We start from the raw sequence: 16,282 nt of genomic DNA on the forward strand, positions 1-16,282 counted from the left end.
TCTTGTTCTGGTGTGACTTGTTTGAAGAAGTATTCTCGGAGAGGAAGAAAACTAAGTATTTCGAGATGCTTTGTTGAAGATGCATTCTCGGAGATGAGGAAGAGTTGGACATTCTTGCAGGTCTGCCTTGTTATGGAAAACGGAGGTCGACATATATAGAGATTTCTCAATAGCAGGTAGTGGTGCTGTGCCTTTACTCTTGTCAGCAACTGAGGTGTAATTAGAACAGTAAGATTTACGCGTTTTCAACTTTGTCAGAGATTTTTGACAAAGTTGCATGCGATATCCAAACAAGCTGAGATTGCGTTTGAAAAATGCTAACAAACTTTATTAAGGAAAATCTGGCTTTTGAAATTAGGAGAGCGGTACCTTTTCGATCTCTAAACAAATGGCTATGTTGCCTCTTCTTTTATAAAGACATCAATTGTGTTCAAGAGTATGCTCAAAAAGTTGCTGCATGTAGAAATTCCTCCATTTTGCACTTCTGAAATTTTATTTGACCTTTTTTTTTCTTCATCATTTCTGAAAATGACTTGCCCATTTAACATTTGCTTAGATTTGAGTCTTAGGAGTGATACAGACGAATAGCGTCAGAATAATATATGGTGCCCGTCCTTCTTATCTTCTAATAATCCTCTTACGGTTGGGGACTCTGTGATGAAGAATAACATAATTGCTACTGTGGTAGCTATGAATCTTCTCACTCCAAAGAATAACATGATCCTTTCAAAACGGTCTGATGAGTCGGCTGTTCATGACTCATTGGCTCTTAGTGTTCAATGTGTGGGTTCTGCATCCAATATGGGTCAACGCCTACTTGCTCAAACTCGCTAAGTTGAATCATTGATGGCTGAGGTGGCAAGTCTTAAACAAGAGATTAGAGGGCTTAAGCACGAGAATAGAGTGTTATACGTGCTTGCGAATAATTACTCTACGAGCATGAAAAGAAAGCTCGACCAGCTGCAGGAATCCAAAAGTTAGATTCAAAGTGATCACCAGAGGTTCGTTGCTAGATTTCGAAAGCAACTGATGCCTTCCCCTTCTGGTGTTTTGCTAAGTACTGGGGTGCCACATGATCAATCTCCAGTGCCTCCCCCTTCTGGGGTACTTCCGAGTACTGAGGTTTCACATGAGCAACCTTTGTGAAGGCTCCATCATGTTTGTTTGTTTTAACTTATGTATATGTGCATATCTGTAATTTCTTGGAGATATTAATAGATAAACTTTATTTCATTCAATGTATTGTGCCAAACACAATAAAGCACATACTTCACTAAGATGTGGTACTTTTGGACAAAATATTAATTTATCTTTACCCTTACGAAGATAAATGATTATTCTTAGTGTCTACATCATTTGAGTATTCAACTCATAATCTTCATATGGTTCTTTTAATATCATAAACATCATGGATAAGATTCGTGTTGGCAGATTGTTCGATCTGCAGTTCGAGACAATATTTCCTTCAACACTTTATAATTTTTCTAGACTCTTCAGGAATTCCAATTTAATATCATCAACTCTTCAAGAGTTCTAATTTAATATCATCAACCTTTTACAAGAGATTTTAGTATGTTACAACAATATCATAATGATAGTACTCACTAAGGCAATTTATATCATTCATTGGTATTGGGTACATATTTTATGCTTTACCCTTCGGGGGCTTACTTCAAGCAATTTGAATCCTTAGGGATTTTCTACACTTCATGACACATTTTCCTTTGGAATTTATACAGAACAATTTGCTTCCATGTATACTTGAGGGATTTACTTATGAAGATATAATGTGGGTGACTCACAACCCTTCGTATATAATTCTCCATTTATATGAACTTGTTTACAAAAGTATAATTTCAGGTTTCAATTAGTAACCTTGTGTCATATCATGTGAGTGTATTACACTGTATTACAAATGCCTATATGTAACCTCCTTAGTTCAACATCTTTTGGCTATTTGTATTGTATTCAAATATATATAGGTCCATTTTTCCACGTTCTTACAAAATTATAATGGAATTGCCTTTCTCCATTTTGGCCAATAATTTTCCTTTTGTCGACGTGACTCAATATTAACACAGCTCATTGATGAATTTAGTAGCTACTTGTAAAAATCAAAATTACCATTGGTTATCATCAATCCGTGATCCCATATTCTCATGTGCATGCGCATGCATAAAATTTTTTCATTTCTTTGGATATCCATTGCCTCTTCAAGGGCATGACATTATATCTTCTAGGATAGTCATAATTTAGAGAATGTGGATCATAACCTCATTTTGAGCGTTATAGAGCTTGGATTTTAATATCCACTTTTGGGGAGTTGAGTCATTGGAACCTATACGTCTATCATGCTACATGCATGAGACATCAATATTCCCATGTCCGTGGATTTTCCTTTCTAGGACGTATACCCATGCAACGACTGTTATGTTCCTGGCATGCAATAATTATGTTTCGGAAATGCAATAGTTCAGTAATGCAATATTCTTCTTATTTCGAATTAATGAACCTTTTGAGTCTAAGGGTCTACCATGCTTCAGGCGTGCAACAGATAAATCATTTACTGCATCATAATTTTGTCCAACAGGGATATCAATTCTTGTAGGCACATTTGCAGCAAGTGTATATGATTTCATCACTTTCGTTGCATCACTCAATCATTCTTACTTCATTTTCTCATTGATTGCTTCGTGAATCATAAGATAAATTCTCTTTGTTCTTCTGGAACAGTCTTTTCTCATCATTCTTCTGGAATGATATTTTCTCATCGTTCTTCTGGAACAATGTTATTTTCTCCCCCTAACGGCGGGAAAATTATCTTATCAAAATGACAGTCCGTAAACCATGCAGTAAACATATCCCCAATCAAGGGTTCTAAATATTGAATGATAGATAGTGTTTAACATCAAATGCCCAATCGGCAATGAAGCTTCATTTCAGTACGTTGTGGCAGTGCAATAGGTACATAGATAACACAACAAAAAATTCATAAATGTATAAGTGCCTAAACACGAGTTATACTGAGAAATATCGATGTTTGGTAACTGGTCCCAACCAAACTTAATAGTGAATTATGTAAAATGACATGTTTCCATGTCAAAACTAACAATTCCATTTTCATGAGCAGAGCGCATGTAATCAATTTCATCCGTTTAATAAATGCTTCTGCTAAACCATTTTGAGTATGGACATAAGGAACTTCTGGTCCTTATTAAATAGTCTGTGGACTGAGACTCTTATGTCCTTTATTACAATTAAGTTGAGGCACAACGACACTTCAAACTTACGGTACTCATCAAGGAATTTCATGTCCTGATCTTCAGGATCAAGGGACTTCATGCCCCGATCTTTTTGCATGATGGAACTTCAGGTCCAATCATTTTTATATGTTGAGGATCAAGAAACTGCATGTTCTAATCTGATCAAGGAACTTCAGGTCCAGTATGTACTTATCGTAACATAAATAAGTATAGTAAATAAATTAAAGCAATAGGCGGTAATTCCAGCCATAATGAATAAATTGCATTTAAGTGAATAAAGCTTGTGACAAGGGCTTTAATTCAGCACCATCAAAACTTAAAGCAATAGGCGGTAAAACCATCAATAGTAAATAAATTGCTTTAAAGTAAATAGAACTTGTGAAAGGATTTTAAACCAACACCATTCACATAAATCAAAACTTAAAGCAGTGGGCGGTAAAACCGTCCATGATAAATAAATTGCTTTAAAGTAAATAAAGCTTGTGACAAGGGCTTTGATTCAGCACCGTTCACATAAATATCAAAACTTTAAAGTAAAGGGTAATAATTCTATCCACTGTAAATAAATTGCCTTAAATAAATAGAACTTGTGACATAGGCTTTAAACCAACACCATGCACATAAATATGCCAAAACAGAAAATGCAATGATTAAGTCCTCATCTTTTGCTTTTTCTTTTTCTTGGTCTGCCACTTCTTTTGTTTGTTTCCTTTTATTTTTATTTTTATTTCACAGTTATGAAGTCATTTTGGTTACTCAGGAAACAATAGTAACAATAAGTTCCAATTGGTGTTCCTCCTCCGGTGAGTTTCGAAAAAGTTGAAATAGTTCCCATAAGTTTTGGAGTCAAGAATGTCTGTGACTTATGAGAAGATCAAACCGTTAGATTTAGTTCAAATTTTAGTACGATATGGATAAGAGGATACCGAACAACTTTTGTGAATAAACAATTTCGATCTGAGCTACCAAAATAGAGTTTTGGTACTCATAAGGTGACTGTCCAGTTTTCTGCGGAAATTGGAAACTGGTTTGGTATTTCAGACATCTGCGACGATCGCACCGTTAAAGTTTTCTGAAATTTAGATATGTTGTAGATGTTGAGCGGACGAACAACTTTCAAGAAGAACGTATTTCAATCTGAGCTCCGCAAGTTGGAGTTCCGAGACTGTTTACATGGTTGTCAGATTCTCTACGAATTTTGAATCTGTACTCTTTGGCTTCTGCAAAGAATAATATACAGTCATACAACAACATATATATATATATATATATATATATATATATATATATATATTTGCTTCAGGAAAATCAGTAGTACAAAGATTTTAAGATGAAATGAAAAGATTTTCTTATCTGTGAGATTCCAGGCAATAGAGGTGAACATGATTTGTGGTGTTGTGCTTTCCACTGACATAAGAGCTTCTCGTGCTGATAACGTGTTGTAAAATCAATTGTGTGTGCAATGGAATAAATAAACAAGACACAAAATTTACAAGGTTCCTCTACAGTCAGTGTGACTAGAGTACGTCCTCGGGACAGCAGTGGTGCTTTCATTATAATCTGAAATAATAAGAGTACAAAGATAACTCTCTCTATTATCTCCTCTCATCTTCCTCTCTTTTCTCTCTTCCTTTCTTCCTTCCTATCTCTCCCATGAGTCTCTCACTTTCATCTCCCAATCTTTTGTTGTGTTCCATAAGACGTGCTTTTATAGAAGCAAATCACAAGCAACATAGTGAAATGCTTACTATATGCATGTGAGTATTTACTATACACATGTGGGCAAACATACCCACTATTTACAACACTTTTTATTTTTTGTGTTAATATTAGGGGGCTTTACGTACAAGTTGGGCCCAGACTGTCTTTTCTTTCTTTCAAACTGATTTTTATTTGTCAAAGACCGCATTAGGATGTGTAGCATTCTTATGAGAAATGATAATTGCAATTTTTTAAGTGGAATGACATTATCAGCGGATTAAATAATTAGTGGATAAGAGAGAGGAGAATCGATGAGAATCGAACATATACTATAATGCATGATTATTTTCTGCTATTGTGTAAAGCGTTAACATTTTTTTTTGTTTATTCATTTTGTGATCTTTTATTTATGTGATTGATATATGTATGTTTTTATTTTCTTTTTGTTTTGTAAATAGAATTGTATGTAACACATATTTTAGTCTTTTAGTGGGGGATGTGCAATAAAACTTGGGACTTGTACGATAATGAAAGAAGTAATTCGACTAAACACGAATACGATCTCTTAAAGTCTTCTTCCATAAAAGGAATAAACAACTCTTTGAAGACAACTTCACAATGCAGCAATCTATGGCTGCAAAAGAATGGTATGATGCCTTAAAGTCTGTATGTTCTAATGTTCTTAAGATGCAAGTGTCTTTGGCTTCGGATCCACCTATTGGAAAGAAGGTGAAGCTTAATGTGGACGGTTCTCAGATCAATACTACTGGAAATATAAGTGCAAGAGTTCTTAGAGACAACATTGGTGATTGGCTATTCTCTGTCAACTTGGGCAAAGGTCAGGTAGTTGATACTGAAATTTGGGGGCTATATTTTGGACTGAAACTTACAGTTGACAAGAGTATTTCACGATTATGTGTGGAGATGGATTCAGCTTTTATGGTTAATTTAATCAATAATATGACTGATACCAGTTTTCATCCTCTTGCCAATATCATTGATTTATGTAGACAACTTATGACACGCATAGCCGAATGCGAGTTAGTGCATGTTTATCGGGAGAAGAACATGGTGGTAGATGAAATTCCCAATTGGAGCTATTTAATGGATCTTGGGTGCCATTATTTTGAGAATCCTCCTGATTGGATTGGAACTTGATTATTTGATGATATGATGGAAGTCCCTAAGACTCGAATTATCTGTAATAACTCTTTGAGCTAGTTTATGCAGTGATCCACCCCCTTATTTTACCAAAAAAAAAAGAGAGGGTATTCTTCCATAAAACCAACTAACTATATCAACAATGCTCAACCCACAAAATTAAAATATCACATTATAACTTTAATAGCTATAACACAAAGGATGGCAGATAAAGAGAGGGAGAGAGATATACTGATATTATTTATTTGATTCTTTGTTTTGCAGTGTGTTTTGATAACACACGGATCACTCTATTTATAGAGCTACTCCCATGAGAACATTCAAAAATGATATGATGGCTTCTTTTGACAAGATGTCCGAATAAAAAAGAAAAATCTACAACAAGTAGTCTTCTAGGTTTGATGCTTAATGTTTTCTTCTATTACAAATTCTCTCCAGGTAAGATTAATTGGTTAAACTGAATTATCAATTAAAATGTACTTTTATTGATAATTTCAAGGTGTAACACGATCATCGGCATGCCATGCATGAGTTAATTAAGCTTTAAGCTCATGCAATCGAGAAATGTATTCCTGGCCCGTGATGACCTTGCCCCCCTCTTCTGCAAATTTTTCTGGATCTTCCAGTTCCTCCAAATGCAAACTTATCAAAGATTTCTCATGTGCTGTAAATTCATATCAGTAAAACAATTCAAAGTGACTATCATAGCTGCTCTAGTTGGGCAACAAAAATACTTGTGAAAAGAATACTTGTTCCAAAAAATTATAGGAACAAAGCAAAGGAGGCTGACATATTTTTCCTGCCTTTCATCATGTAGGACATTTGTAAGTAATAAGAAAAAGGAAAATAAAAGTTAGAAGATAGGTTACATCTTTCAGTGAGAAACTTAAGGAAGTAAATAACTTTCAATGAAGGTTCAGAAAAAGATATGTCCATGAGCAATGTTGGTAAATTACAAAATTTGAAAAATTAAAATAAATTGGCATTCAATTGATAGATTGAAGACATACTTAGTAGATCCATTCCCAACAAGCGGAAGAAAGCCATATTTTTTCGCAAAAAAGGCCTAACGATTCAAAATCCGATCCGCAGTACCAACCATCACAGCAAGTCTCAAAATGGTGGCCTATTGATGAAAGTGATTGTTAGACACTGCTCCTTAAATAAGCATGCCAACATACAAGAAGGAAAAGAAATAACTTTACCTCAGGCAATTCACTAAAAACAGCTTCCTCTGCAGCAGCTTTAGTCCTTAGGAATCTGGAGGGGGACAAGGAAGATGCCCCTAAGCAAGAAACTTGAATAAATCTCATGATAACCCCATGTTCTTTGGAAATCTGCAGAAATATAGAGATTAAAAAGAAGACCGATATGTGTCTAACAACAAAACCTGAATAAATGACATCCAACTTTTATATCTCCACCAATTGGATATTGAACAGAATTTCAGATCCCGAAAGACACTTCTATCTATCTTGAAAGAAAAGTCCAATTGCAAGCAAGCTAAATAGTTGCATTGCAGACTGCAACTTGTGTGTAGAAGTGTATGATACACAACAAGCTATTGTAACTGTGGCAAAATAATCTTGATAAACACTTTTTTACTATTTTTATTAAGGATGATGCTTTGGGAACCAACTTTTAAGAGAAGTACATGGCAGTAGGATCAGAAGCAGCACAGGAACAAAAATAATGTCATGAATGTAAATGCAGGATACCTACCGTTGCCAGTTGTTGCGCCATGGAATGATTCACTTCCTCAAAGCTAAAGTTTCTTGTCTCATGATCCCTCCTTGCCAAGCTACAAAGTGTTCCTTCATTGAATCCAAAGATTAGAGTATCTTTAATATATAAAGTCACGACTCAAGAATGCATACCAATGAGATTGATAACCACGTTTGCTTTAGCAATGACTGCCTTAATTGAATCTTCATCTCGCGGATTGTATTTCATTGGTCCAATCTGAGTAAGTGAAATGTGAGAACATCAAAAACATAATAATTGAAGAATGGAGAAAAATTAGTTCCCCAATCAAGAAGGAACATTAACTAAGAAACAACACAAATTACCCTACCTGTCCCAAATCCCCCATTAACTTGGGGTGACGATAGGAGTCCTTAGAACCACGAAAAGGAACTAACACTTGACTTCCCGTTTTGGCTAGAAGAGAAGTAAAGAATCAGCACCAGCATGCTTGACAGATACTACAAACACTTAAGGGATGTTTGGTATTCTTCTTGAATTTGATTTTTGAAAACCATAAATTATCCTCAAGGTAAATGCCAAACAACCCATTATACTTCTGTCATTTTTTCAAGGATAAAATACAAAATCACATTTCCCCAGATCAAGTTCAGTCCAACAATCACCTACTAGAAATGTTCTCAATCATAACAATCACAGTCTGAAACAATGCATCCATGCAATTCAATGGAATTCCAATTAAACGAATTTATTGACAGTTAGCTCACCAAGTTGTTGCACAAGGTAACACCCAAGGAACCCCGTAGATCCAAAGACTGCAGCAACAATGCCACTGAAAATAGACAGATTATTTTCCAAATAACATAAACAACACAATCATGTGAAACACGTACAACCGAGTTTCGATATCTATGTTTGCTGGGTTTTCTTTATCTGCATAGTTAAAGCATTATTAGTACATTATCTTCACTCTTCACCCGGCACATTCATAAAACATTTTTGTTTTCTCAAGAATTCAGCTGGTTATTAGCTTCTTAAAAGTTGCATTCCATCTCTAATGACAACTTTACTTACTGAGAAAAATATAAGAAATCTATCCTACCCTAATGGGCTCATATAGTTCATACATTCAATAAAAGAAATAACTTTGACAAAAGGTTTACTTTTCCTACATTTTCCCAGAAAACTAACGGAGCAACAACAATTAAACATTCTAACTCTTTCAATAATATTCAATGTAGTACACAGAGACGAGATCCGATACAGAAATTCTTCCAAATGCTTATCACACCCAGAGATTCATGATGTCAAATTTACCAAAGTTTACTTGGTTTTTCATTCACACTCACAACGCACAACACCATCAACATCTTAATATTCGATTTAACACTAAAACCCTAAAATTCCTAACCCCAAAATTTGATTTAACACTAAAACCCCCAATTTCTAATTTAATTTTCAAGATTGAATCTAATTACAATACCAAAATCTTCAAGTTAAGGCATTAAAGCCTGATTTTGACCTTAGAAAGAAGAAAAATTAAGAATTAAGAAAAGATAGATACATGGGTCAATCTTCAGCGTGCTGCTGCCTGTTGGCTGGGTGCAGTCGGGATGGATGGAAAGAAGATGAGGAGAGAGACCGAGTGAGAGAGAGGGAGAAAGACCGAGTGAAAGAGAGGGAGAGAGGGTGAGATGAGAGAGAGGGAGAGAGAGGGAAGAGAGAGACCGAGTGAGAGAGAGGGAAAATAGACGTAGGTATACATTTTTTACAAATGGCCTATTTTTTAACAATTGGGAAAGTTTAAAATAACCGTCTATTGTTAACAAGTGCCCCGCCAAAATTTTAACAATGGCGGAATGAAAGTGCACATCTTGATGTCGTGCAAAACAAGGTACTTTTTTTTATAAAAAAAAATTACTATAAAATTTACTAAAAATGTAATTTTACTTTCTTCAAATTCAATTTTTTTTACATAAAACCCACAATAATATATTTTTTCTAACAAAAACCCGACCCAAACTACAATAATAAATTTAAAACTACTTAATAAATATGCATATCATTCAATTTCTTAAGTGTTACACGTACAAAATAAATAAATTTAAAGCTACTTAATAAATATATATATATATATATATATATACCATTGAACTTGATTGGATATGCATTGTACGAAACTAGTTTCAACGATCCAACCGTCAAACTTATTTGTATATATTTCGAGATCGCATACGCCAAAAATTAAAAAAAAAACATTTAGAGATCAAGTAACGGGACAAAACTTTTCGACAGTTATAAACAAAAAATCACAATTTAATGGTTATTTTAACTCCGATTTTGATTATTTTTTACATCTACAATCCTTGACCCTATATGAATACAATGAACTAATTTGATCGTCAATTTAAAACATTTACACTAGTGGATACCACAAAATCTTATGTTATACTTAATGAAAATATAAATAAACGATCTATTGTTTTGACGAGATACACATTCTACCAAACTAATTTCAACGATCCAACCGTCAAACTTGTTTGTATATGCTTCAAGATTGCATACGCCAAAAATCGCAAAAAACAAACATTCAAAGATTAAGTAACGGGACAAAACTTTTCAATGGTTATAAACGAAAAATCACGATTTAACGGTTATTTTAACTCCAATTTTGATTATTTTTTACATCTACACTCATTTATCCTATGTGAATACAATGAACTAATTCGATCATCTATTTAAAACATTTACACTAAATCTTATGTTATACTTAATGAAAGTATAAATAAACTCTTAAGTGTTAGTGAATCTATTGTTTTGATGGGATACGCATTCTACCAAACTAATTTCAACGATCCAACCGTCAAACTTGTTTGTATATGCTTCAAGATTGCATATGCCAAAAATCGTAAAAAACAAACATTCAGAGATCAAGTAACGAGACAAAACTTTATGACGGTTATAAACGAAAAATCACGATTTAACGGTTATTTTAACTTCAATTTTGATTATTTTTTACATCTACACTCCTTGATCCTATATGAATACAATGAACTAATTTGATCATCAATTTAAAACATTTACACTAGTTATACTTAATGAAAGTAAAAATAAACTTTTAAGTGTTAGTGAATCTATTGTTTTGATGGGATACGCAGTCTACCAAACTAATTTCAACGATATAATTGTCAAACTTGTTTGTATATACTTTGAGATCGCATACGCCAAAAATTGCAAAAAAAAAACATTCAGAGATCAAGTAATGGGACAAAACTTTTCAACGGTTATTAACGAAAATCAAAATTTAACGGTTATTTTAACTCTGATTTTAATGATTTTTTTACAGCTACACTCTTTAACCCTATATGAATACAATGAACTAATTCGATCATTAGTTTAAAACATTTACACAAGTGGATACCACAAAAGAAAAAGGCAATGCAAGAACCTAAAAAAAAAAAAAACTTTGTGTGACGTAGGTGCCACTGCTTCGCACAAAACAACTTTGCACGATGCAAGTGTACGTACGTCTCGCAAAGTTGGCAAAAAAGCGGTAATGCATTCTTTGTTTGGCGCCAAGATCTTACGCGACGCACAAAACGTCACGCAAATAGCCTTTCTGCAACGCATAAGTTCCTGCGTCGCGCAAAACAGCTTTGCGCGACACTAGCATTCGTCGCGCAAAACAGCTTTGCGCGACACTAGCATTCGTCGCACAAAGTGCAGTCGCACAAAGGCTGTTTGCGCGACGTTTTGTGTTTTGCGTCACCCAAACATACTTTGCACGACGAAATTTGCTCCATTTCGCAAACATGTTTTTCTACTAGTGACCATTGGCGTGCTAAGTGGATAAGCCTTGTCCATTCCAAATTGTTTTAGGATTTTTTCAATATAAGTTGATTAGTGAACCAAAATTCCACTAGCATAATGCTCGATTTGCAGGCCGAGACAATATTTTGTTTTCCTAAGGTCTTTCATTTCAAATTCGCTTTTCAGGTATTAAACAATTTTATTGAGCTCTTTAGGAGTTCCAACTAGGTTCATATCATTAACATATACTGCCATTATAACAAATCCAAAATTGGATTTCTTAATGAACACACAAGGGCAAATGACATTGTTGATATATCATTCTTTGATCAAATACTCACTGAGACGATTATACCACATTCGTCCAGATTGTTTCAGCCCATATAATGATCGTCTTAATTTGATTGAGAGCATACCTTGTGGTTTGTTAGTCATTTCAGGCAACTTAAGTCCTTTTGGGACTTTCATATATATGTCAGTATCTAATTCTTCATATAGATACGTGGTGATGACATGCATAAGTCGCATATCAAGTTTTTCTAAAACTACTAAACTTATTAAGTAACGGAACGTAATTGCGTCCATTATAGGAGAGTATGTCTCCTTATAATCAATTCCAGGTCTTTGTGAAAAACCTTGTGCAATGAGTCGTGCTTTATATCTTGCAATCTCATTTTTTCTCATTGCGCTTTCTTGTGAATACCCATTTGTAATCCACGGGATTTACATCAGGCAGGGTTTGGACTATCGGTCCAAAAACACTTTGTCTTTCCAAGGAATTTAATTCTGCCTGTATTGCATCTTTCCATTTAGGCCAATCTTGTTTCTGTTTGCATTCATCAACAAAGGTGGGCTCAATATTATCACTTAATATGATTTCACTGGCTATTGAGAATGCGAACATGTCGTCGATGATTATTTCATTTCGATCCCACAATTAGTTAATACATGCATAATTTATGGAGATTTCTTTGCTTTCATGCACTTCTATCTCTTTAGGGACATGTGTCTCATCAAGGACATTTTCCTTTTCAGAATCATGAATATGGGATTTATCATTCATTTCTTTTCTTGAATGATTTCATTTGGATTCAGCTGTGCCCTTGTCTTTCTCGTTCGAGGGGCTGAATCTCTTGAACCTGGGGGTCAACCACGATTCAGGCGTGCACCAGATGATTCATTTGCTGCCACTTTAATTTGTCCAACAGGGACATCCATTCTTACAGGTGCATTTGCAACTCGTATACGTGACTTTGTCACTTTTGAAGCATCATTAAATGCATTTGGCATTTTATTAGCAATACTTTGAAGGTGAACGATCCTTTGCACTTCATTTTCACATCGAGTGCTTTGTGGATCAAAATGAGATAAGGTGGGAACAACCCATGTCAGCTCTTGTCGTTCTTCTGGAACGGTTTTTTCTCCCCCTAATGATGGGAAAATTGTCTCATCAAAATGACAATCCACAAAACGAGCTGTAAATATATCTTCTATCAAGGGTTCCAAATATCTAATGATAGATGGTGAATCAAAACCCACATAAATTCTCAGTCTGCGCTGAGGTCCCATTTTAGTGCGTTGTGGTGGTACAAATAACACATAAATAGCACAACCAAAAACTTGTAAATGTGAAATGTTTAGCTGATGCCCAAACACGAGTTGTACTGAGGAGTATTGATGGTTGGCTATAGGTCTCAATCGAACCAATGATGCAGCATGTAAGATGGCATGTCCCTATGCAGGAACTGACAATTTTGTTTTCATAAGCAGAGTGCGAGCTATTAACCGAAGCCGCTTGATCAATGCTTCTGCTAAACCATTTTGAGTATGGAAATGACGAACATGGTGTTCAACATCAATGCCCACTGTCATGTAGTAATCATCAAAGGTTTGGGACGTAAATTCACCAGCGTTATCAAGTCGGATTGACTTAATGGGGTAATCTTGGAACTGTGTTCGCAACTTAATTATTTGAGCAAGAAGTCTCGCAAAAGCTACATTTCGAGTAGACAAAAGACAAACATGTGACCATCGGGTAGATGCATCAACCAAACCATAAAATATCGAAATGGTCCACAAGATGGTTGAATAGGCTTACAAATATCGCCTTGAATTCTTTGCAAAAATGATGGGGATTCAGCATCAACCTTTAGTTGTGATGGTCTAATTACCAACTTCCCTTGAGAACAAGTCTTGCAAGGGTTATCATTTGAGATAGTAATGTGTCTGCTCAATAATGGATGTCCATTAGAGTTGGTAATGATCCTACGCATCATGGTGGATTCTGGATGGCCCAGATGGTCATGCCAAAGCATGTAAACTTTTGAATCAATGAACTTCTGGTTCATGACAATATGTGATTCAACTGTCTTTATGTATGTATAATATAATCCATTCGACAAACCACACAACTTCTCCAATATACACTTCTAGGTATCATTAGAGGTAATGCATAGATACTCCACATTTTTTGCATTTTTTCGTTTCAATGTGGTATTCATTTAAACGTATGTCTTTGAAACTTAACAAATTTCGAGTAGATTGAGTAGTATACAACGCATTTTGTATGGACAATATTGTTCCATTTGGTAACATAATCTGGGCTTTCCCTGAGCCTTCAATTACATCTGATTGGCCTGATATTATTGTTAACCTTACTTTTGTAAGCATTAAGCTTGAGAAATACTTTCGATCACAAAGTATTATATGCGTGGTTTCACTGTCTGCAAGACAAATATCTCTATCATTTCTCATGTTTTGAGAATAACCACAGTTTTTATCCATGCTTTCTAAGTAAAGGGGATCACAATTAAAAACAACTTATTCATAAAAGGAAATTGAAATGCCACTTTTATTGAATTGAAATGCGAGTTTTAAACTACAAGTTCAGAATAAAAAATACATCAAACATAAGTGATTCAATCAGACCGGTACACTTCATTCCCTCTTTCCATGGAATTCTGAAGCATTTAGGTGGGTTGTGTTCAACTGCCCTGATAAGTTGAGCACTGGATCAGGTATATCTATTGGTCTAGCCTGGTTGAGGAAATTGATCTCGACACCCCTTTCCTTGAGAGAGGCTTGATATAGATCCACTAGATGTTTTGGAGTACGACAGGTACACACCTAGTGCCTATTGCCACCAGACTTATGGCAGGCTTAGAGTTTCTAGGAACATTGTTCATATGAGCTTTGCCTTTGTGGCGGTTTACATTCTTAAAGCTCGGGCTTGAATTATGCCTTAGAACCTACTGGTGAAACTGGACACCATGGTTCTTGCCTTTCCTGTTCCACCGGCCTCACTTGTGGCCACGTCCTCGTTTGTAATTATTGCCACGAGAGGATATGGTATTCCTTTCAAGGAAAACAGCATTCACTTCTGGGAATGGTGCCAATCCAGTAGGTCCGGACTAATGATTCTTCATCACGAGCTCATTGTTTTGTTCAGCTACTAGGAGAACAGATATTAGCTGGTTGTATTCAGTGAAGCCTCATTCTCTATACTGCTGCTGCATGAGCACATTAGAGGCATGAAATGACACACCCCGACCCAGGATGTCCATTAGGAATCCAAATCGAGCACATAATGTGACCTATACGACTGCACCCATAGCTCATCAATCAATGCTAGCACATAAGTCGGAGTCACCTATAGTGACATGTACGACTCATCCATATCTCATCAATCAATGCTAGCACATAAGTCGGAGTCACCTATAGTGACATGTACAACTTATCCATATCTCATCAATCAATGCTAGCACATAAGTCGGAGTCACCTATAGTGACATGTACGACTTATTCATATCTCATCAATCAATGCTAGCACATAAGTTGGAGTCACCTATAGTGACATGTACGACTTATCCATATCTCATCAATCAATAGTACTGTGTTAGCCAGAGTCACCTAACATGACATGTACGGCAGACCCTCATCCATCAATAGTAGTATGTTAGCCGAAATCACCTAACGTGACCTATAAGGCTGACCTTCATCACAACTATACTCACTGAAATTTCTATCATCAATAAGTACTCACCTGAAGCTTACCTAGGCGTTCGCAGCGTCATTTGGAATAACCACTTTAACGTCCCAACATTCTTAACCAGAACTAAACCAGTGATAGACTAGAATAAAATAATGGTCAATCTCTACGCTGTTAACCATCATAACTTCTTTCTTTAAAGAAACCAAGTACCATATTACATTTGGATTGTTTTATGGTTGCATCTAACTGTCTTGTTAGACTGCCTACGTACCCTCAAATGGGATCAAGCCATTCGTAGTTCAACTTAGTACGTCAAAGCATTCATAGTCATTATATGTAGGTAATATGCATATAGATATTCCATAATGCAATCTAACACTCAACCATGTCATAATATCTTAGACTATATCAATATATGTGTGACATGGTAAACATATGCATAAATCAAATTAAAAGCGTTTGCAGCATTATCAATTATATATATATATATATAGATACGATAAAAGGAAAATACCCACTCACCTAAGGTCCGCACTACGACTCCCTAGTACGAATATCAAGACACCACGCACCATCGTTGCCTAGAATAATTATCAAATCACGTGTCAAAGTTTATAACAGTATAACACATAATTTACGTAAAACACATCCC

General features: G+C 35.4%; 1 pseudogene; it reads right to left on the reverse strand.

The window, feature by feature from the left end:
• Positions 1-6,782: 6,782 nt before the first annotated feature.
• LOC126595289 (NADH dehydrogenase [ubiquinone] 1 alpha subcomplex subunit 9, mitochondrial-like) lies at positions 6,783-8,217 on the reverse strand (annotated as a pseudogene).
• Between the last annotated feature and the right edge of the window lie 8,065 nt (positions 8,218-16,282).

The sequence above is a fragment of the Malus sylvestris genome, chromosome 13 (genome assembly GCF_916048215.2).
Source record: "Malus sylvestris chromosome 13, drMalSylv7.2, whole genome shotgun sequence".
NCBI classification, from domain to species: Eukaryota; Viridiplantae; Streptophyta; class Magnoliopsida; order Rosales; family Rosaceae; genus Malus; species Malus sylvestris.